Source organism: Myodes glareolus, chromosome 4 (genome assembly GCF_982192425.1).
Source record: "Myodes glareolus chromosome 4, mMyoGla1.1, whole genome shotgun sequence".
Classification (NCBI taxonomy): Eukaryota; Metazoa; Chordata; class Mammalia; order Rodentia; family Cricetidae; genus Myodes; species Myodes glareolus.
In genome coordinates, this window is record NC_142029.1 from 12,051,635 (window position 1) to 12,076,240 (window position 24,606).

At 43.5% G+C, this 24,606-nt stretch overlaps 1 protein-coding gene across 6 annotated transcripts in view; it reads left to right on the top strand.

Moving 5' to 3' along the window:
* Positions 1–24,606, top strand: part of Arpp21 (cAMP regulated phosphoprotein 21) — a 168,117-nt gene that overhangs the window by 11,411 nt on the left and 132,100 nt on the right. The window contains exon 1 of one of the 6 annotated variants that reach the window (XM_048423577.3): positions 6,528–6,642. The exons of the other annotated variants lie outside the window; for them this stretch is intronic. The gene's annotated coding sequence lies outside the window, so the exon portion shown is untranslated. Of the gene's footprint in view, positions 1–6,527; positions 6,643–24,606 lie in introns of those variants that run through there. 6 annotated transcript variants of the gene reach the window in all.

Sequence of the window (24,606 nt, forward strand, 5' to 3'; positions counted from 1 at the left end):
ATAGATGAAAGATTGTTACACATGTGATAGATGGTTGCATAGTCATTTAGATATATAGATGATAGATATAAATGATCACATATTTATAGATAATTCATGATTATATATAATAATACACATATGTATATATATGTGTTTATATGTATGCATATATATGCATATACACATGAGATTATTTCAAATGAAAGTGTAGATGTTCTAAACAGAGTTCGTTCTTTAACTTCGTTGCGAGTTTTATGTTCGTGTGTTTAAGAAAAGACTTCGGGAAAATGGGTCCATAAAAAAATTGTCTACTCTCAATAGATTGCGACTTGCTGCCTGTGGTTCAAAGGAGGTAGAATTAAACATAGTTCCGTAGGGAGTCCCAGAGGAAGGAAAGATCTAAGCTGTAGGATCCCTGCCAAGCACAGCAGTTTCAGCAGATAATCACACTGTTTTGTACGATAATGTGTACATTCAACATTCTTTTGTCTTAGTTTGTGTGCATGTGTTTGTATGGGTGCACATGTGGATGCTGTATGTGGTGGAGCAGATAGTGGTATTAGAATGTCCTATGTTCTGAGACAGGGTCTCTCTCTCACCAACAACTACCCTAGCCCCTCCTCGTCTCCCAGTTGTTGCCTCTCCTCTTTCCTCTTCTTCTTTTTATTAAAATCAGTTCTTTCCATAGGTAGAGAGGAAACATCCAAGCAGTAGTTCAATTTGTGAAATCATTCTCTGGATAGGACTTCAGGGTGATGCTTTATTGATTCGAGGCTCATAGGATCAAGTAAAGGTGGTGACCAAAACAAGACATGAAAATGTGAGTCTTGGGGTGTCCTCACAGGAAATGGCATCCAGATTGGTTGCCCCCTCTTGGTCTATGTCCACGTGTCTTATCCCAGAATGTTACACTGAGGAAACACACACACACACACACACACACACACACACACACACACCTATTTTGAGGGGTAGCTATAAAACAATCCATAAATTCTAAGATCTCTTTCAGTTTATAATTTCTGTGGCTCGATGACACTTCTTGTAATAACTGAGGGTCTGTTTTTATATTGTATTGTTCATGAATTTTTATTATAGTTTTCCTCTTCAGGCTTGAAAGCAAGCACAGCGCTGGGAAATAGGAGCGCTAGCTTAGGTGGCGCTCTTACCAAGACAAAGTCAGCAAAGACATCAGGAGATGAGGGTCCAGAAACTGGGCTCAGGTCCAACTCTGCATGGTACTAGTTCATTTCTTAAGCACCCTGTATTATCTCCTCCATTTCTAAAGTGGGATTGCTGTGAGAATTAACTGCATAGTGTTTATCCCAGTGATGGGCTTCATTATTTCCTTCCTGGTCCGCATGTTTTCCTGCTTCGATTGGGTGCTTTGGTCATGCCTAGCTGGAGTCCATCTTTAGCACCGCCACACTCACGTGATCAGGGCTCGGGAGTCTGTCATCTGTGGCCACCTGAGTGAGGTCCAAGTCATCGTTCTAGCAGACGCCACTTGAGTGAATGGCATGGCCTGACCTTTTCTAAGCCGACTCGGCAGAGACGCCTTGAAAAAGAGATCTGGGTAAGGATGATTCAGAATTCCCGACCCACACATAATTCCACGCGATATTTCATTGCCTGCTTGCCTGACTCATCTGGGATGAGACCCTGTCTTTTTGCTAATTTACAAAGGAAGTTAACTAGGCTTCCTCCGAGACACAACTAGTGATAACACTGAGTTCAGTTCTAGCACCCTTCCAGGGTTGATTTGTATTCCTACCTAAGAACTGGAGGTGATCTCAAATAGAACACCGTCCATAGATGTGTGACTCATGACAGCAGAGAAAACCCATGAATCTATCTAGCTCATGTTGTTTTGAAAAATCAGGTTCATCCTTTGGATTTAGCCAGACAATAGAGCTCTAAATTTATATTTCCCTAAAATCACCAGAAAACATGACCTCATTTTGCTGACCTCACTGTGCAAATAGATGTTCTGATGTTTTCAAATGAGAAACGATTGCTTGTTTCATTGCTGATTGATTAGATCTTTGGGTCTACGCAAGGATCGGCCGGTTTGCTTGCTTTCCCAGTGTTTATGCAGCTTGGAGACACAGACTTCGACCTGCAGGCCTGGGTCTCAGGATGGATTTTATTCTGTGGCTACAGGAACTTACATTTAGAACATAGAATCAACAGAAAGCCCATGAAATTCATGGATGAATACTTGGGGATATTTACAAAAGAGAAGAAGAACAAGGAAAAGAAAGAAAAGAATGTGGTGTTTTTCTGGGCTGGTTAGGGGAGCCACCTGTGGCCATTTGTAGCGGCAATCACGCTTTGACCCTCTCATTGCTAGCGTTTGCTGTGCTCTGTGGGGATGGCTTCCCTTCTGTGCTCTGAATTACCTTGTTCCTCTAGACAAAAAAAAAAATCTTGTCAATGTGGAGAACCATAAAACATCTGTAGGCTGTTTGAATTGCTTGCTAAGGCCACATGGACAAAGATAAGTAACATTCTGTGTGTCTCTATTGATTTTGAATTTGCCTTTCAGTCATTTGTGATCCTATCTTTTTAAGAGTCATCACTTGGCATAAATCATTGCCTCTGGTGTTTTGTGTTCAAGACTCTGGTGTGTGTGTGTGTGTGTGTGTGTGTGTGTGTGTGTGTGTGTGTGTGTATGTGTGTGATGCCTTATACACACACACACAAACACTCATGTGATATCATCTAGAAGGGAGGACTTGAAAATCCCAGGTCAAGGAAGGTTATGTAATGGAATTCTGATGCAGAAAGAAAGCAGAGCAAACAGGTACAAGTGGGTTGCCTTTGCCTGGCATGGCTGCCATCCTGGGTATGTATACTGTACTGTGTCTCGGGCCCCTAGTTTTACCTGTCCTGCTGACATAGCTTCTCCTGAGGTTATAAACAGGTAATTTACCCACCTGGATTTTAGTCTCACCCCTCCTCTTTTTCACCTGCCCAAGATGGCTACAGTGAGCTTAGGGTTCCTTTAAGGAGTCTTGAGTTTAAATGCTTCCCATATAATAAGGAATACAACTTCTTGTTGTTTTTACTGCTCTTGAACTGAATGTCAGAAAACAAAAAAACAAACAAACAAAAAACAGGCCAGTGTGTAGCTCCCCTCACTGAGCATATTCAAGGCCACCTTAGCTTCCATCCCCAGCACCACACAAAAGAGGAGAAAAAACTAGATGTGAGAACTCAGAGAATGATATGATATTTGATTGCTTTAATGCTATAAAGTGATACTCCAAGAGTATTGTGCAGTTATCGGTGCATAAATAACTGGAAGAGGAAAATGAAATGAACTTAAGGGGTGGCCAGAGCCTTGTTTCTGAAAAGTGTTAGCAATATATAATTGCAGCAATAATAATAATAATAACAACAACAACAGCACAGAACAGAAAAAAAAGACTCCTGAACTCTAAATCAATATTTAAAGTTACCCTAAAGACTAACTTGACTCAAGCTGCTGGTTTAGGGGCCCAACAGTTTGAACTTAGGAACAAACAAATGCACACAGAACAAGGAATTATAGAAAAACAAAAACTTTTCAGAGAGAAAATGAGCAAAATTTGAAAATAAATTGTTCTGTAGATGTGTATTAAGTGAAGAGCAAACTTTAAAGAAAAGCAACCTTTTTGATTTTTTTCCCCTAAAGGGCTCTCATACTTAAGACTTCCAGGTTCGTGCCATGAGGCACTAGATTTTGTTTCTTTGCGGTGACGGCATTCCTGCTTCAGCCTGCAGATGTACATTCTAAGCAATGCCTCCCTCCAGATGGAGAAAAGCCCCGCACTGCTGATCTCTGACCTGCCTTCTGGCCTCTGCAGAGGAGCTATGATTGGCAGGTAGAGGCACTTATTTTTATCCAGCTGCCAGCATGTGTGGATGCATTTGATGATACTGGGGGTGAAGTCACCCATTTTAGATGACCTCCTTCTCCCAACATTACCCTCCAGGACACTTCATTGAGAACTAGGCAGCGCGACCCTCTGTCAGATATTGGTCCTTGGTGTTTTCTACCAAGCAAACCCCCAACACCTGGGATGCACCTGTGCCCGTGCCAAGCGTCAGCTTTCTGCCTGGGTCTGGCACAGGGTGACGGTTACCCTGCAGGTGTTCAGGGCCAACGTGGTGTTTTTGCTCTCACTTTCAGCCCTTGGGAGTCAGTTTCTCCAACAGGAAGTGGTGAGGCCAACAGAAGTCACAGCTTGGCCCTGAAAGAAAAGTTGAGTGTCATAGGTATGCACACGGAGCCTGTTTATCAAGTGTTTGCAAAAGACAGTGTTATTAAGATATTCTAACAGGGAAATTCAGAGACAGTGCTTAATTTTTGCTAATGAGATGTTAAATCTTATTTCATGACCTGAAGCAAAGGAACAACTCAAATAATCTTATTTATTTTTCCCACTTAGCTAAGCTGAAGAAATGCAGAACTGTAGAAATATTCATTAAGGGTAAATAGATTTATTTTCTCCAATATACTTTAGAAGATATACAGAAAACACATTGCTTCAAATTTGTGCATTTGTGTATTTCATCAGGGGCATTAGCTAATACTTCTCACATAAGCATCAACTGTTTAATTTTAAAGTAAAGAAACTCTTTTTGAAGTGAGAAGAGAAAAAACAACACATGTATACATAAGCCGATACACACATATATTTCTATGTTGATACATACACATGCATGTGTAAATATATAAATTGCACGTAAACTGCAAAGTAGAATTTATTTATATACATGTATAAACTGGAAGCCTCATTATGTAATGAACATATTCATCTCTGCTATGACAGAGACTGTGATATAGAGCTCACTGATTTTCTGTTCTTTTTACACTTCCTTATTTGACTACTAATGAATAATAGTCCATTAAGGAGAAGGTTACAGAACGGAGTCAAGAAGGGGAGAGAATGCTCATGTTCCAAACCCTCAGTTCAGTAAAGTGGAAAATAAAGAGAAGGGAAGAAGTTTCAAAGAGCAGCTTAGGAACGTGCCTACATGTGATGCTTGATTTTGTATTTCAACCCCAGTGACCAACGTGAGCACTATTCTCAGTCTGGGGTCAGAATTTTGCATCTGTGAGCTATGTTTGACCTTCAATGGGTGCTAGTGCAATGGACCCACATGTGTTTCCTTGTATCCTCTCCAGGGGAAACCTCAGGCTGTGGCACTTTGTCTCCTGTTACACTCAGAAGAGTTCTTGCCAGAAGCAGTGTTTCTCAAACCTGCACCGACATCAGCAGACGTGAGGGTTTTATGAAATACAAAGCACTCTATCTCCGTAGGTTTGGTAGAACTCAGCTCTGAGCTTCTAGCAGGATCCTGAAGGATGCCAGTGTTACTGGCCCATGAATCACAAGTTGAGAGCAAGTTAATTTAAAACCTAAAGTTTCTTCACAGAATGCAGAGGTTGCATAACCAATGGAAGCCCACAACTTTGAGGGCTGAAAATTTAAAGAAGTAATATAAAAACTTCAGAAACAGACCAGCTTCTAGCTCGGCATGGTAGCTCACCCCTGCACACTCAACAGCATTCAAAAGACACCTTCCAAAGGAAGCTAGTGCCCTTGCGAAATGACTACAGTATTTGAAGCCACTGGGGCCTCTAGGAATACCTGGAAGGAAGGGACTCTGGAAGGGTCTGAAGGCCACTGTAACCAAAGCTGTAACTCTGGGATAGGGACACACAACTTCTGAATGGATGCATGCAATTTTCTCTGTGAAAGACAGCCAGTGACTAAGCCACACACAAAACTAAGCAGGTGAAATGGGCACTCATGGTTCCCATTTTCAGATGAGGAAACTGAGGCACAGAGGGCAACTACTGAGTCTGAGATAGAGTTAGGCTTCTAGTACTGGATGTCTCACTTGAGGTTTGAAATGGAAAGAAAACACACTTTCTCTGCTTTGAAGGTTGCTTTCTCTGCATTTTTCTTCTATGACATAAGCTTGTATCCTTGGTAATGCTCCCTTCCAGTTCCTGCACAGTCTGTTAGATCTGATGGCTGGCGTCTAGGAGCCCTTGTCCAGAACTGATCTTGCTGAGGCCCTGGGCAGAGTTTTCCTGTTGGAACCTGTCACACAGGAAGCTGTTGGACGAAGTGGGTCTGCCTATGCAACCACCTGTGTGGCCACAGCTACAGCTGTTGCAGAAGGAAACACATAGTACAAAGGGGGCCCCACGGTGAAGGAACAAATGCTCCAGGATGCCCTAGGATGCTCTGGTCTTGTGTAACCAGCAGGCTACTCTCTGCCAGCCACAGCAGATTCCCCACACCAGAGTAAAAGGTGCATCCTAGAGGAAGCTTGGCAAGGGATCTGGTGAGGCAGTTTCTTCCACTTCACATCCAGTGATCAGGTGGAACCTGAAGGCACCGGACAACAAGGTCTGCTCTTCACTCTTTCTCTGACATGTCTGGTAGATCAGCTAGGAGGGAATGAGACGGCTCTCCAGATGTTAGTGTCAGAGTTTTCTTTAGGCTCGAAGCAAACCAGCAGTTTCTCTTACAGCCCTACAGCAGCCTGTTCTTCAAACATCTCTGGTCAACCCAGACTTGGGGATGACTACGGACTGATGTCAGCTCTGCCTTGGGGTCTAATTCTTCAAAGAAATCGCCAAGCTCAGTGGTCAAGGTAAGACGTGGCCAACCTTAGAAAATCTTTCCCTTAACACCGTTGCGTTCTAGCATAGAGGAGCTACATGCATTTGATAGTTGCTGGTGTCTGTGACTGGAGGCTTCTTATTGTTAGCCCTGCTACAAGAGACACAGACGTGTGTTTCAGGGGTATGTGGTAGAGAGCCTCGCTTGTGGAAAGCAATGGCATGTTTCTTTGGGCTGCAGAAATGGCACCGGTTAAAGTGCATTGTGTTAAGGCTTTCTCTTTCTGCAATACGTAATGATGGCTCTGTGTGTGGCTGTTGCATTCATTTTGAGCAAACGCAACCCAGGTGTGTACATGGAAGGACATGGTGGAAAGCAAGGGGCAGAGTGTGGATTTCCAGACCAGGCTGGATGATTCCAGTTTCATTTGACCTTGGACAAGGACTCGTCCTTTTTAATCTCAAGCCTTCCTTCCTTTTCTCTCCCTTCCCTACCTCCATCCATGTTTCACCTCCCTCTCCCTTCTCCCTCCTTTCCAATTTCTCCTTCCATTTCTCTTTACACATTTCTTTCCTTCCCACCCGTTTCTTTGTCTTAATTGCATTCATTCATTCATTCATTCACTCATTAGCAAATTAATTGACTTGTGCCTGGCGTAACCTATGCATGCCAGGACTCATGAGGAAGGCAGGGGACAATTCTCAGGGGTCAGTTCTGTCCTTCCCCCATGTGGTTCCTAGCGAAGGACCTCAGGTCGTGAAGCTTGCAGCCAGCACCTCTGCCCATTGAGTCATCCGCTCATTCCTCTTGTTGTTGTTATTATTACTTTCGTTTTAGTCTTCCTCTTTTTCTATTTCCCCTCCTTTATTATGTATAAGTAAGTTGTACCAAGCACTAAGAACATCATCTATAAAAAGATCCTTTGTGCACTTGGCCTATGAAATATAAATGAAGCCACAATAGCTGTTATTTTTATGGGATGTGTAAGTGCTTCTGTGTTGAAGGTGAATCCGATATGACCAGCTATGATGCTTGTGATCCCACCATGGAAACACTGATGTTGTGGTTCATTTTGTCACAAACACACGGCATCCTTTTCTCTCATGTAAGAAGAATGGGTCCGAGCTCCTTTTCTTGAGAGCACATCAGCGAGTCTGGTGACAGACAGAAGTGATTTAGTTGAGCTGAATACTAAGACTTCCATCGAGGTAAATGCATATCTAGAAAGGCAGAGATCCTTCCAGACGTGATCTGTTTTGAACCAGCCCTTGACCGTGGCTCTAGTGTGTGCAGCCGATGTGTGCTGTGCTGACTTCCAAGGCTCTGCAAGTGTTGGTCGCAGTGTACGTGCTAAGAGAATCCGCAGCCAGTCTTCTGCAGCTGTGAAGAGCAATTAGCAGCTTCGTGAATTAGGGTCTTGTTTATGCTGCTGTCCAAGATAATCATCTGTTTGTTTTAACTAAGATGCTCTGCCTTCATCAGCAGCATCAAGCCTCATAGTTTAATGATAAGGCCTTTGAATCTCACAATAGTGTTTGGATTTCACGGCGGGAACCCCAACATAGCTTGCATTTTCTCTGGATGACTCTGAAAATCAACACACAATGTGCACATATATCTTCCATCATTTTGTCTTCATCTCACACAGAAAGGAAACACACAGAGATCGACAGCAGAAATGTTTTCTGGACACAGCCATTTAAAAAAATTATCTTTCATTTGGAATCTCGGTGCGTGCATGTGCGTGTGCGCGCGACACACATGTATGTGAATCCAAATCTTATGACTCACACAGCCTTAGCCCAGGGAACATACTCTAACTCTCATTCTGTGGTCAGACCCACTCTGTATCTATCTTTGGTTTCTATGTATTTCGTTGTAAGTACCCAGCTGGGGATGATGCTCAGTTGATCACATGAAGGAAGCCCACTCTATCCCCAAGTACACAGAACGTGGCAACCCCTGAACTTAATGAGGTGGAGGTAGGAGTAGCTGAAGTTCAAGGTCAACCGCACCTTCAGGTTTCAGGCTGTTGTAGGATATGTGAAACCTTCTTTTTCCTTAAAAAAAAAAAAGTGAGAGATAGAGAAAGAAATGGGGGATGAACATTAAGAAACAAGGTAACAGCCAATCAGCATGGCTTGTTCACAGGCCACACATAACTGAAGTGCAGTGACCCACACACAGGTTTGCTCAGGGTCCCCTCTGGTCTTCCACAGTTTGCAGAGCAGAACTCGTCTGCTCAGAAGACAGTTTTAGTGCTGATCAGAACCAGAACTGTAACTTTCTCACCGAGCCAACACCAGTCTCTGAAGACAAAAATTACACCTAAGTCACTCAATTACTATGTATTGATGAGACTTAGGACTTATTTGGGGGAACTTGGGTTTAAGCCAGTAACTGAACGATGTCCTCTTGTGCGCATGCCTGAAAGATATTTCATGATTTCGATTCTATTCTTGAGTCACAGTAATAAGCTTCAGTTAGTTTATATCTTCAAAATCCGTCTTAGAGTATGATAGTAAAAAATACAAATAGCCGATATAAAAACAAACGCAAAGCCTTAATTTTAGAAACATCAACTTCCTATTAGAGGCCGAATTCTTTTCTGGGTCTTTGGCACCCAGACATAAGAAAGTCTGATTTCTGTGCCTCGGGAAGCCTCTGACCTGCCTGATGACTTTGGGATCCTGTCTCTGAGGTAAAGTGGATTCGTGAAGCCTGGTAGGAGCGTTGGGGTGAACCCAGGGACAGCCAGGGCTTTTGGTAGGGAGGTGACTCCTGAGTCACTCTGTGGGTTGGCATAGGTTCAGAGCAGCCACCTGTCACAAACAGTGGGGTGGATTTATTAGAGAGGGGAAAACTGGAGGTCGGAGATGGATGGGGTATATATAGTTCTACCTGTACAGAGGCTCAGTGCTTTCCCCAAAGCCTGTACCCTCCTGGGGCAGCTCAGTCAGGATGTCCTGGGGGGGCACAGGGACACCTGCCTACATAGGGACTCGCTCGGGTAAGGTCTTGTAATAAAACAAGATTGCTTCGTGACAGGTGTGCATTGCTCCATCTGCTGGCACAGGGAGGCATGGGACTCGTTGCCAGGGGCAGAGCAGGGTTCCTGCCGGGACAGGCCTCCTTGGCTTCGTTCTTCCAGACTTGGGCTCTGGACCTACTGCCCTAAACACAGCATTTTCAGAGGCGACCATGATGCATTGCTCCTAAATGCACAAAGGCTCTGTGACACGCTTGCTCTGACATGACTGTTTTCATTTATCCAGGGGACGTAGGACACTAGTCAATTCACACCTCTGAAAAAGGAGCGTGGTGACATCTGTAACAGGTGGTGGGTCACCAGAGGACCTGCTGCTCTCAGCTACATTTTCCTGCTGGCGTAGTCTCTCTGGAAGCCAGCGGCCTGAGCTCTCACTGATTCTCTTCCACAGATCCTCAGTTTGAATGTCAACTTTGACCTTCTTTTTTCTCTTTCAATCCATCTCTGACATTGCATGTAGACTGTGCCCTCCCCACAGGGTAGCCACACCATCTCTAAAGAAAGGGTTAGAGCAGGAGATTCATACTTGAACTAAGGTATGTGGTGGGGGGGAGAAGATGGTTGCCACTGACTCTGGTGTGTGATAACAAGTCACATCTGAAGGGGCATGGTGCAATCGGTAATTAATGATCCACCAGACTAGCTTAATACAAAAATATACAGCTTTAATAAACAGAAGGAAGACTTACACTAGAGTCCCAATGGTCCGTCCAGACGCAGGAGCCAGGCAAGAGAGAGTAAGGGGAAGCACACCCGCCAGGTTTATAGGTAAATTTTTGCCTTAGGGCAACATGCCCCATGGACAGAATGTGATTGGCTGAACTCCCCTATCACACATTATTTCAAATTCTACCTCCTGGTGAGATTCCAAAAGAGAATTACTAGCCCCTGACTAAGCATGCTGTGTAACTGTTCGTGCTGTTAAATGTAAGAAAGATTCCATTTATTTACTTATTTATCCACTTAATTTTTTTGAACCATGAATTAGTCTGCTTTCCTTGAATGCTAGAATCTATATAGTAAGGATTTATGTAAAATTCTTTTCTACAATACTTACTGAAAAACAAAATTAGTACTGAGAAAAGTTGTGTGATTGTTTTAAGCTGATTGCTAATTTCTTTTTTTCTTTTAGGAAGACTATTTTTTGTTTTATGTGCATAAGTATTTTGCCTACATGTATGTATGTGTTCATGTGTGTGCCTAGTGCCTGGGGCAGCCAGAAGAGGACATTAGAAGTCTCTGAAACTGGAGTTACAGAGAGTTGTGAGCTGCCATTTGGGTGCAGAGATTCAAACCCAGTGCCCTTAACCACTGAGTCATCTCTCCAACTTCTAAGGGCAAATTTTCTTTCTTTCTTTCTTTCTTTCTTTCTTTCTTTCTTTCTTTCTTTCTTTCTTTCTTTCTTTCCTTCCTTCCTTCCTTCTTTCTTTCCTTTCTTTCTCTTTTTTTTTCTTTTTTCCTTCCTTCCTTTCTTTTTTTCTTCCTTTCTTTCTGTTTTTTGAGACAGAGATTCTCTTGGCTGTCCTAGAACTCACTTTGTAGACCAAGCTGGCCTTGGCTCAAACTCACTGAGATAGATCTGCCTGCCTCTGCCTCAAAAGTGCTGGGATTAAAGGTGTGCACCACCACCACCAGGCACAAATTTCTTAAAGAAAGTGTGTCCCTTCCAACTTGTGAATCACCCACCAGGAGCTGATTTCACAACCTCTTTTCATTGCTCCCCATGTTACTGGGTACTCTCTCCACACACACAGGTGGACACATGGACTACCCAGACAGTTAAAGCCAGGTCCTCCTCACCTATGTGCAAATCTTCTTGGCCTTGCAAAACATCAAATGCTGCCTCCAGCGTATTTTTCTGTGAGTTCTTTGCCATGTTCAGGACATCGGTCACTGATGTGTTGATGAGCAAAATGACTAAAATCAGTGCTAAAGCTTCAGCACACCTAGGGGGAGCCACAAAGAGAAGAGTGGAGGTGAGTGGGAAGCACACAGGTGGAGAGAGATCCAGTCCTCAGCGACAGTGTCATGAAGTTCTTTCTGCTCAGCACCCAGGAACATGACATAGATACTATCAGAGTTACTGAGGCCATTTCTCCTGGGGAATTCTGGAGGGGTCCTGTGCACATTTCTCATGGAAAACTGGAACTTGGAAATACATACAGGCAGAGGAAAGTAAGATGAGTACATTAATTTCTAATGATCCAATATAAATTTAAAGAAAATCAACAGTATCCAACTCTGTACTTTTAATACCCTGTTTCTTCCTGCTGATAACACATGTCTCTCAGGAGAAGGGATGCTTTTGAACTTGTCTGACCTCTGTTTGGGCGGACTCATACAAAATGGAAAATTAAAGTTCTAGAGAGAATAAAATAAAATAATTCTATAAGCCAATAATCATTTAGAGCAGTGATTCTCAACCTGTGGGTCATTACCCCTTCTGCAAACCACTAGCTCCAGAAATATTTACAATATGACTTATAGCATGAGGAAATTACAGTTACAAAGTAGCAAAGAAAATAATTTTATGAAGAACTTGTTAAAGGGTCACAGCATTAGAAAGGCTGAGAACAACTGCGTTGGAGTAGTCATGGTTCTGCTTAAACATTAACTTGGATTGGAATCACCTGGGAGATTGAGACATCCCTTTGGTCGTGTCTTTAAGAACATTTATTAGAAAGGGCTAGCTGAGGGGCAAAGGTTGTCCTGAATGGAGGTAGTATCATCCCATAAACTGGAGCGATCAGGGTGATAGAAAAGTAAAAAATGAGCAAGCTAGCTGACTGCTGACCTGCTGTTCTCTGCTTCCTGGGCAGGCACGTAGTGAGCCGCACGGGGTTGGCACAGTCTCTCTGCTGGGAAGATCTGAGCTCTCCAAAACCGGAAGCTGAAATATGTCTTTCTTCTTTAAAGGCTGTTTATGTGGGATCCTCTGACCTCAGTGATAAAGCTAGCTAACAGCTCCCCCACAGCCACTAACTCATACGCCACTGTTATTCCTCTCAACTTTAGGTTCCTGTTGTGTATTGTACGGAGGATTCACTGCTGGTGGTTTGGTTTAGGTATTGGTATTGGGGGTGTAATTCTCAAGACACCTAAAAGAGCAGGGTTTAAACTTGTAGTTAGAGGATGAAATACCCTCTGAATGTTAAGGTGAAACAAACAAAACAAAAACAAAGAAACAAACAAACAAACAAACACCAAAAAAGAATAACTTTGCATGTGTGGATGAGAATTCACGCCATGAAAGGAAACCACATTTTTACGTGTTTGCTTGTTTGTTTGGAATTAAACACGTGGTACTTGAGGGCTGATAACCAGAAGTTAACAGTATGCAAACAGGAACATTCAGCATTCCTTTTGGGTCCCTTGTAGATAGTGTACAACTCCTGGGTTTTATAGGTACTAAAGAGTCTTTGGAAGGGTGTGTCTATTTCTTTACCAAGTAGCATTCTGGAGGTAAACACAGTCAAGCGGCTGAGAGGAGAGCAAGCTGGAAAGAGCCAAGGGAAAGCTGCAGAGTTAAGACAAAGAAAACGGCCTCTTCCAGACTCACAGGAGGACATGGAGCTAAAATGGTTTCCGGACTGTGGATTCCCAGTCTCTGGCACTCACTCCTGGATTAGTGATTTTTCTCATTGCTATGACAATAACAATTTAAGGCAGGAAGAATTCAGTTTGGCCCACTGTCGCGGGTATATCCCATCTGGCAAGGGAGGCACGGTGCCCGGAGCAGGACGCAACTGACTTCAGTACATTTGTAGTCAGGAAACAGAGAGAGATGGGTGCCATGCTCAGCATCATTTGCTGCCTTTGATTTAGGGCAAGACTCCAGTCCATGGGACAGACCCTCTAACATTCAGGATGGGCCTTCTCCACTCAGCAAACCTTTGTGGAAAGCTCCTCACAGAGGTGTGTCTCCTAGGTGATTCTAAATCCCATCAAGTGGCAACAAAGGAGGAGGAGGTTTGAACTTAGTTGACTTGGCATTGGAGAGGATCAGGAAGGTGGTGTGGCCATGCAAGCGTGAGGCTGGGCATTTGAGCCCCCCCCCCCCAGAACCAAACAAAGAAGAGGGGTGCTTGGTGGTACACATTTGGAATCCCAGTATTGGGTAGGTGGAGGCAGATGTGTCATTGGGATTCACTGGCCAACCCCGTATCTAGCCTGATTGGCAAGCTCCAATTAGTGACCTCATCTCAAAGAACAAAGTGAGCAACACCTGAAGAATGAAACTCAAGGTTGACCTCTGATCTTCATATGTGCTCACACATGTACAAACATGCACCACATACATAGTCACACATGTATTCACTCGCATACACACACAAACACACATATGCACACAGGCACACACATGGACACACACATGAGTACACACGCAGGCACAAGCAGTCACATATCTAGGGGCACTTGTTCTAGAAGGGAGACCTTTGTGTGTACAACCTGAACTCCCCATAAAGGTGAAAAACAACTCCAGGTGTTCTGTGACATTTGAGCCCAAGCATATTTCAAACTCGTGTTAAAAAACTCTTGCTTTACATGGCTACCAGGGAGGAATGCATTGACTGGAGTCCAACAGGCTTCCAAAGCACTCATCTATGAGAGGTCTGCACGCCCCTCACACTTCCCCTGGACGTACCCACACACCTGCAGACCAGAGTCTCCCACCTGGCTCGCAAATGAGCATAGTGTATGCATCTACCTAGAATTTAATCCCAACGATTAAATTTTAGACATCAAACCTTTGATTGTGGAAAACGTCAATACATGCACAAAATAGAATCATCTATTCTTAGCGTCTGTATGCACACAAAAGTCTCGGTGTTTTGCCCCTCTCTGTTCTAGATGTATTTTTAACAGAACCAAGCATAGCCACTTGTGTTTCTGGGTGAATTGGTGTGGGAGAATTGTCTGTATTCTGTCAATCATATTTTAATAAAACGCTGATTGGCCCATTAGGTCAGGCTTCTTGTTAGTCCTTATAACTTATGTTACCCCATTATCCTTATCTACATTAGCACATGGCTCCGTACCTTTCTCATCTGGGCAAGTTACATGCTGCCTCTTGGGTGGTCTGCACAGGAGTGGCTGAGGAAGCTTCTGCTTCCAGAATACTCCCAGTCTCTTTGTCCCACCCCTACTTCCTGTCTGGCTTTCCCACCTATACTGCCTGCCTGGCCAAACAGTGTTTTATTAAAATATGATTGACAGAATACAGACAATTCTCCCACATCAGTGAATGACTCTCAGGGTGTGGTTTCAGAGCAAGCAGAGGATGGCCACTGTCTGAAATCAGGCATGTCTCTTCGTTATACAGACCTGAGTAAGGAAGGGTAAAGACATTGGAACCATGGTTCCAAACATTGGGAAGCCCACTGCACAGCCCTTGGGCAGGGTAAGCTCTCTCCTTTTGTCAAGGTTCAAGCTCTACGGGAGCCCTGGGAAGTGGGTGTGACTGACACTTGAGGCTGCCTCAGTGTCCTGTGGTAGCCAGGACATCATGCTCTGAGTCTTGGACTGCACAAAGGCACAAGATATCATGTTTCGTTTTGTCTGTGTGTGCACATGTTCTTGTCTGTGCATATGCACATGTATGTGGTGTGTGTGTGTGTGTGTGAAGGCTAGAGACAAACCTCGAGTGTCCTGCCTAGGAAACTGTCAGCCTATTTTGTTTAAACAGTATTTCTCACTGACTGAGAAGTCACTGACTAGTCTAGACTGACTGAGCACCTAGCATGAGGCATCTGCGTGCTTTTACCTACCCAGCAGTAGGATTACAAGAATGTGTTGCCATGCGTACCTTTTTACACGGCTGCCAGAGATGAATTCAGGTCCATTGCAAGGCAAGCATTTTACCAACTGAGCTATTTCCCCAGACCTGTGTGTGTGCATGTGTGTGTGTGAGAGAGAGAGGCAGTGTGTGTGATTGTGCTGTATACTAGAGGGGCCTTCTTTTGGAAATCAATCGGTGAACCTAAAAGTGACTTGAACAGCCCCCTATGTTTCTGTCAGATTTTCATGCGAGCACACAACCAAAGACAAAAATATCTGCTCAGGAAAGGTGTATAGTATGTTAGAGAAAGTCTGCAGGGAATACTGAATGCAATGTTTGGAATCTGACAGGAGCCCTACCACTTGAACACATTGTTCTGACTCTCCACAATTCAAATCCACAGATGTTTGGCCAAAGCATTCAAGATGACCTCCCATGCCCAGCTCTGTCCTCACTGTGAAGGGCCCAGGCATGTTTCTGAGTGAACCAGCAGCTGCCGGACCAATGAAAGGGGAGCAGGCTGCTGCTTGTTGGTCAGCACTGGAGCAGGTGTCTGGGGTGGGGGGACAAGGCTGGTGCCTTTCCTCTTGAAGGTGGGAGCTCAGCTGCTTCCTTGGTCACGTGCCCCAGTGAGTGCCTGGAAGGAGGCAGGAGGCCAGGAGTAGGACTGAGACTCACCAGCCAACCCCCAGCAGCTGCTGCTCTGTTCTCTGAGCGGAAGCAGCGCCAGGCCTTCATGTGGCCTGATCTGGCATTTGGGGAGGGGCAGCAGAGGAGTGTCACTTGAATACTATGACTTAAGAGACTTAACCCAGCTGCTGTGTGTGTGTATGTGCAGCCTAATTTAAGTGACACTTCTCGGTATCCAAATTCTTGAGACGTTTCTGACAGTGAGACCCAGAAAGGACAGCCAAGCTGGTGGAGGCCAGTGAGTCTGCACATCCTACTAGGATGCTTTGTAAAGAGGAAGCTGAGCCAGCCATCCTAATCCAGAACACAAGAGTTTAGCTTAACTTCTCTCTGTCTGTCTCCGAACACACAAAAGCAGTTTTGGAAAAATCTGGGTCGTGAGAAAAAGTTGGGCCATGGGTAGGGAAGAAGGGGACTTAGTTTTTACATCATCTCTGCACACTCTGTGACTCTGGACAACACCATTCCCCCCTCCTTTTTTTAAAGAAAATATGATGTATGTTGTGGCAGTGGGTGTGCCAAGGCAGATGTAGAGACCAGAGGCCAGAGAGAACTTTCTGGAAACAGTTGTTTTCTTACACCTTTATGTGAGTTCTGGGCATCAAATACAGGTTGCTAGGTTTCTATGACTCCAACCTTTAACCACTGACCTTGTCTCAGTGGCCAACACCATTGGTTTTGAGACGGAGTTTGCTCTGTATTTTGGTTGATACTGGACTCAGCCGGTATTTCAAACACGTCTTGATCTCCCTGCCTGCTTCTGCTTCCAGGATATATGTGCCACTAAACCTTCCAAAACAAACAAACAAACAAAAAAACCATATAGCCATTGACATAGGACTGAAAGGGACTTCTAACCCAGTAATAATATAAAGAAATCTGATATAGAAGAAGCTCTTAGGCAAAACCTTAAATGGAAGCCTTTTTTCCTAGAGCAGTGGTTCTCAAATGCCTTTTGTTGCTGCTGTAATTTCACGACTGTTATGAATCTTAATTAAATATCTGTGTTTTCCAAAGGTCTTTGTGAAAGAGTCCTTTAGCCCAAAGGGGTCATGACCCCCATGTTGGAAACTACTGTTCTAGAGGAAGAGTAATGGAAAAAGCAGAGAGGTCCGTAGGCCAACACTGCAGAGAGAGGCTGGCCTGCCTGTATCAGATAAAATTTTATATATTTATCTATTTTAAATCATTTCACCGCCATACACAGTATTAAGTTTCATTATGGCATTTTCAAACAAATATGTTTTCATTAATTCTCACCCTTCACCTCTCTACCGGATGCCCCTCCATGTACACCTCCATCTTCCCCTAGTTGCCTGTCTACTTTATGTCACATGTATCCCATTGCACACTCCCCCACTTTCGTCCTCCACACCTTTTTTTTCAGCCTCTCTTTCACATACATATGTAGAAACACTCCATGCTGATTTCAGCAGGTTGCGGGAGTGGTTCTGGGATTCTCCCATAAGTCATAAAGTTGCCATTTTCCTCATGTAAGATACGGATCAGTTGGCAAGTTTGTCTTAGAGATGCCATGCCTTTGCCTTGCACCTGGTGGTTTTTGTCTTTGGGACAGGGACAGAGACAGGGACCAGCATTCTAATGGGTGCATTCCACACATTGCTAGTGAGAAACAATTTTCCCATAGTGTCTAAAAGACTATGAATGAGGGACTGGAGAACCTAAGGTCTTTTGTCTCTTATAGTGTCTGTATCCACTTCAACAAAGAGATAGTCATCCTTTCAGGTCTGATTATGAGGACTTACATTAAAATGTATATACTTATTTGTATGTGCAAGTGTGCACTCATGCACTGTGTGCCATGATGCATGTGGTGGTCTGAGGACTTGCAGACTTCATCCTCTCCATCCAGAACTTCAGACCTGCCACAAACTCCTTTATCCACTGGCTCCAAAAACTTGATTTTAAAATTTAAAAAAAAAGCTATAGTAAATGACAAGTTCAAGGGAAGAATCTTACTCATGGTTGTCTGTAAACCTCTACAGACTCATCGTACACACTTAGACACACTTCCACATGTTGTACCCATGAAGCAACAATTAGTACATTTTTGGTTATCATAAGCTAATGTATGTGATATCTACCTTATTTGGAGAGAAAACATCACGTTAAATGTCTGAGATTCCATTCCGTTTTGTGGGAGATGTGAGGTGACTCTGTAAGTTCACAGGCTCATCTCCCAGTCAGAAGTGCTTCTGCCAAGGATGAGGTGTTTAATCAGCCCAACCCATCTTCATAGAATAAAACAACTTGAGGAGACCCTTAGAGCTATGTTCTTGTCGTGTCTGTGGTGTCTATTCCCACCAAAGTCCTTAGCTTTGAGTGGTTACAGGTGCCACATGTCTCTTCCTTCTAAATCAGCCACTATGGGCTCCCCTGGAAACCTGCTTGTCTCTGCAATGCTTACATCTGTGTCTTATAGAAGGAAGTCATCTGAAGAATAGTCAGGCCATTGGCCCGTCACACTTGCACCCCTTCCTGATTTTGTCTTCATTGTACTTGCACTGTTCTGGTTTGGATATTTATTCCAAGCACAAAAACGTATTTAATCTTAATTTACATGATTATTTAATAAGTGTGAATACTCTTTTGGCATTTGATTAAATAACTCAGTTTGTGTATAAGGCATTTCCTTTAATTTTTTTAACAATTATTTAAAACATTACTTTCTATAAGCAAAATGTCTTTACTTGAACATTTGATTACTGGCACTTAGATTTCACTTCGGCTCTATTAACACTCTTTTGCATCCTTTCAGTTTCTTTATTTTCTTTGTTTTGGGAGGAGGGGTGTGTTTGTCTGTGTGCCCATCAAACCCCTAGACTATTTACACAGGATCTTGGGCTTGCAAGCCCAGCACCTTACCAACTGAGCCATGCCTTCAGCCCAGTCCTGTTTCGTTAATATTTAACTTTATTCCTATGTCAAGTATCAACTTACACAAAATGAAGCTAGTTGTATTTACCCATATGATTTGGTAGAGATAATGATAATGGGTGACAATTGGTTTGGAAATACAATGGCAATGGTTCACTCTGTGGTCAAACTTCATAATCCCATAGATAACTTTGTCTATTAATTCATTCAGTAGCTTAACAAGCCATTACTGAAGGTCGGTACTCTATTATCTGTTTCAGAACCACAAAATCCCTAGTAGTCTTTGCTGTAAAAATGACTTCTGGCTGACTGTGGTGGCCTATTCTGTCATTCATAGACTTGAGTTCGAGGCCAGCCTGGGCTATGTAGTGAGTTCCAGGTCAGCCAGCCCCACCTAGTGTCTCAAAGCTCAGTCCAACAGCCAAATAACCAATTAGTATGGGATACTTATTTGAGATAGCCTAAGTCATTTTGAAATTCTTCCTGAACCAACAGCAGATAAGTTTGCCAGGAGTGTTGGGAGTTGGACTCCCTTTGTGGATAGCTCCGCATTCAGCTTCCTGTGGAGAGGCAGGGGATGAAAATGTAGAGGGAAACACGTGCAATGCCTCGTTGCCAATTCAAGGGAAGTGTGTGTTTCTTCAATACATGACAATTTAGTTTCTAATAACATTTCAGAAGAGAATTAACACATAACTCCCAGACAATGCACTTCAAGAGTTCACTGTGGCACACAACTCTTGACAACGTGAACACACTCTGGCCTAAAAAAACAACAAAAGCCACACTAGACTGGCCTTCACAGGGTGGGCTTCTGGCTTTAATGTAGCAGTAACAGGATCTGGATCAGCTCTGGTAAATTGAATGTCACCTATAGCATCTCCTTTCTTAAAGAAGCCTGAAGTCCGGCAAAGGAAAATAGAAATTCCACTCTCAAGGGGCTGATGATGTCCCTCCCTAAGATGTCCTTACTCATTTTTCATTGTCAAATGTCTTTTTGTTTCCAGCCTTGTTGAGTGAGATGGTGTCTTAAATACTAAGGTACATGTTTTTAGAAAAGGAAGCTATAAGTCTAAAAACCTGTGTTCAAGGAAAACTGAAGGTGTCCCTTACTTATAAATACAGCGTTTGCCACATCCTTTATTTAGATCCAAGGTGTGAGTGTATATGGATGTATACAGAAAAAGAAGGGCTATATTAAAATGTCCAAAGGCTCTCTAGGCAAGCGTGATGAACATGGTTTCAACAACTTACTTAAATTCTACTCTGGTGTTATTTCAAGAAAAGACCAGCCATGTAATTACCTTTCAATATCTACCAGAGATATGCCAAAAAATATTCAAGTGTTTATGGTGGGAAGGACAAGAACAAACAGAATAAAGTTACTTACTCCTGATTTCTATGTGCTGACTTAAAACAAATGAGAGGCTTGGGAGGTGGCTCACTGGGTGAGAGCAATAGCAGTACAAGCTAGAAGATGGGACTACAGACCTTCAGCAGCTACCGATAAACAACCCAGCAGAGTTGCGGCTGTGGTGTGCCTGCATCCCCAGAGCTGTTTGCTGCAGGGGGAAGGCAAATGCAGAAAGACCAATGCAGCTTGCTAACCACCAGACTAACATCAGGTTTCGTGAGTGAGCCTTCTTCAAAGGGACCGAGCAAAGAGTGCCAGAGCAAGACCTGGACATCAGACATTTTTTTCTACGCTCTTTGAATAGGTGTGTGTGTGTGTGTGTGTGTGTGTGTGTGTGTGTGTGTGTGTGTGTTTGCGTGTGTGTGTTTGTGTGTGTGTTTGTGTGTGTGACTGTATATGTGCACACACATACACACACATACACACACACAAATGTTGCATTATTATACCTTATTAGAGGAAGCTTCCTATTTTTCAGCTAGTTTCCCTTCAGGACACAAAATTGAGAAGCAAACCACACCTGTCCCCCTGTTCATAAAGAGAAAGCAGTTTATAAAGTAAGTTTTGTTTGAATAAGGGTATTTAAAAAAAATCTTTTGTAGACACGTCATCATGAATGGACTTGTGGATGGAGGTCACAGCGGCCCTGCACACATTTGTTCTTAGTTCTGCAAAGTAATCTTGAGTTTGGTGCCTTGGGAACTCAGTGGCCCTCCGGGGGCAATGAAGTAGGTGAGCTTCTCTGGTGACCAGCCCTCTTTCTTCTTGCCCTGCTGAGGCTCTAAGGTTCAGAGAAATCTTAGTGTGAGATGGCCCTCATATCAGCAGGCATGCCCAAGTGCAACAGTGAGAGGAGTCAGAACTCAGGGACCCATGCCAACTGTGGGTGACCCATTCACACAAAAGAAGCCAGGACATGCCAGGTCCTGAGAACCGTTTGAGATGACACAGGATTTCAGATACTTGAGGTCAGCCGCATCCATGTTTGTGAATTGCCAGGATTCAGATTTCTCCCACATTTTATGCAGATCCAAATATTTTAATTTAGGATTCCAATAAAGGCTTATGAGTAGTCATCTCTGTAAAGGAGCTTAAAATTCTTCAGTACTTTTAGATTCAAATTGCTTCCCTTGTCGTCATGGAGAATCCTATTATGTTCTTTGTTTCCTTCCCACGTCAATCTCTTCATTAGTAATAAGTGAATTATCTAAAGTGCTGGACGTATGCTCCTGTATCCTATATTTTAATAGCTTTGCGGTAATGGCATTCCTACCTCGCTTCTTATCTATAATTATGAACAGTGTCCTTTCTGCTGAGTGGTAGTGATTAGGCCCAATGGCTTTCTTTGTTATCCTCATTTTACAGCTTTATAAAAATTACATATGGGGACTGGGGCAATGCTCAGTCAGTAAAGTGCTACATGAGATGAGGGCCTAACTTCAGATGCCAGCATCCCTGTAGAATGCCGTGTGTGGTAGTATGCAACCTCAGTGCTGGAAAGTGGAGACAAGCAGATGTCAACCTAACTGGCAAGCTGCAGGCTCAGTGAGAGAGCCTGTCCCAAACAATAATGTATGTGGCTACTGAGGATAGTCACCTCTGCTTCGTATGCACACCAACACTTACACAAGCATACATAAACACACACACACTACTAAAAAAGACTAACAAATTTTAACACTATTGACAAAAATTAAATAAATTTTTTTGAGACATGGTTTCACTAAGCAGCGCTAGGTGGACTGGAACTCACAGAGATCTATCTGCCCCTGCCCCTGCCCCTGCCCCTGCCCCTGCTCCTACCCCTGCCCCTGCTCCTACCCCTGCCCCTGCTCCTACCCCTGCCCCTGCCAAGTGCTGGGATTAAAGAGGTGCCTGACTAGATTAATTTTAATTGAGCTTTGTTGCAGGTTCCATCACAAATGCATCATCTAAATATTCTTTATTCTACTTCTCTGTGTGAATTCTACAAGGACAGTGGGCCAGCTGCCCTTCCTATTCCCCTTCTCTTTTCCTCCCTTGTATCCTTTGCCCTCTTCATCTCATTATTAATTTTCTTTCTCATCACATAGTTTTTCCTGTGTTTAGACTTTGCCCTTTTCTGGTAGGATATAGTAAGTCTCAAAAACAACTCCACCTTGGAAAACCATAGATTGAAGACTTTTCTTAATCTATGCTTAAAATCCCAAACGTTTTACAAATAAGCCCATAGTCCAAAAACTGAACTTTGTATATCCTTCAAGATTGGCAGATAGCTCATTTCTGTGATGTGTCTATCTGGGTAATCTAGCCCTGAAACCTTCCATTCCTGTAGCTGGATATGAGGACTTTCAGACTCTAAAAACTGTGCTGTCTTATGTGCTGATCTGTGATGGAGCATTAGCTGCTCAACGCCCTGCTGGAGAGGCTGAGATGCCTAGCCTTGTGGCAGGAATTCTGCTTCACATTTGACAAGGAAGAACATGGTTGCACATTAGAGATATGACAGAGAGGGAGGCAGATACATGTATTTCTTCCTGAAATATTGGTTTTCATGTGGCTTCTTAGTAGCTTGCTTTAGTTGAAGATTTTGAAAAAACACACACATCACAGCTATTTAATCCATTTATGCTGCTTGTGTGCAAGGTCCCTTCCAAGCCTTTAGCTTGGGCATGGTAAACTCCGTGATTGCAAGTTCTCAAATATTCTACCTAATTATCAGGAAAACCCCCAGAACCCCTGAACACATCTTAACATTTCCATCAGTAGTCCTGGGACCATTCGGCGATAACCTTGGCACCCAGACCTCCAATAAAAAGAATTTTTTCAGATTCAGGGGCCTGAATCTGAGGCCCCTGACTGAGTTCTGTTGAGTTGGTTGCTCTCATTCACCCCAAACAGAAATAAAAATAAATCTGATAAAAAGAAAAACTCAATCGGTTGACAATGTGCTCAAACTTGAAGAGCAGCTAATCTGGCCTCCCCAAACTCAGAGAACCTTACAGGGGGTTCATTCCTATGGAACAAAACCCAAAAACTCTGCATAGAAATTAATACAGGAACCTCAGGAAAAGATACATTGAAATTCTAGTTTTGTGATTTCATTAGCCGTTAATTTAACTAACCATCGTTTACCATGATGTGTGTTGTTGGATCCTCTTACCAGTTCAGGTGGGTGTGGAGCCCAAAGGTTGGCATTGACTGTCTTCCTCAATCACTTCTCCATCCTTGAGTTTTGAGACAGGGTCTCTCACTAGACCTAGAACTCATGGATTTGGCTACACCGGCTGACCAGCAAAGCCTCAGAACCTACATGTATGTGTCCTGCACTCCTGACTCAGTGGTGGCGTTGCAAGCATGTTCCACCATGCCTGGCTTGTATGTGGGTGCCAAGGATCTGAACTCAGGTCCTCACACTTGTGCGGCTAGTATTCTACCCACTGAGCTGCCTCCCCACTCTTGACTTTGTGATTTCTGTGTGCGGCACCAAGGATCAGAGAGATTTGGGGGAGCAGTTTCTACTCTCAGAGGAATATTTCTTCTAGGGAACTGAAAATGACATTTTTTTTTAAAAAAAAAGTCTTAATTTCAAGGAAACCACACACTACACACACTATAGAGTCACACACCAGCTTCCATTGTTCAAGGCCAGGCTGACGCTGTGCTTTCTCACGTTGTCACGCTGTCCTGACTTGTAGCAGTTCCTTCATCTAGAACAAAACGAGAGCCAGCTTTCCCCATGTCCTCAGGAACAGGCAATGCTAGCAGGTTTTAAAAGCTTACAGAGCTTGCACAAGCTGTCATTTTCTAAGGTCATTAACATGTGTTATTCAGTTCAAGACACGGGGGACTAGCAAAGAGCAAGCGTCCACTTCTCCAGGCTGTGCCTTGCCAGGATAGAGGAGCCGGTTGGGAGTGGTGCACGTATTTTTACACGCAAACCCATCAGGTGTGAATGCCAGCTCTTAAGGCCGAGAACATCTGCTTCAGGAGAATTATATAACTTCAGGCTCGGAAAATGGAGGGAATGACGTCATCACGTTCAGTCTTGAACTATGTGATTACAATTCTGGTTCATGACAGGAAACAAATTGACTTTTATTAGGAAATGACAAACCAAATAGTCCTCTTTTGTGACTTTCTAAACAGGGCATCTAGGGACCTACATCATCTCCAAGGATGGCTA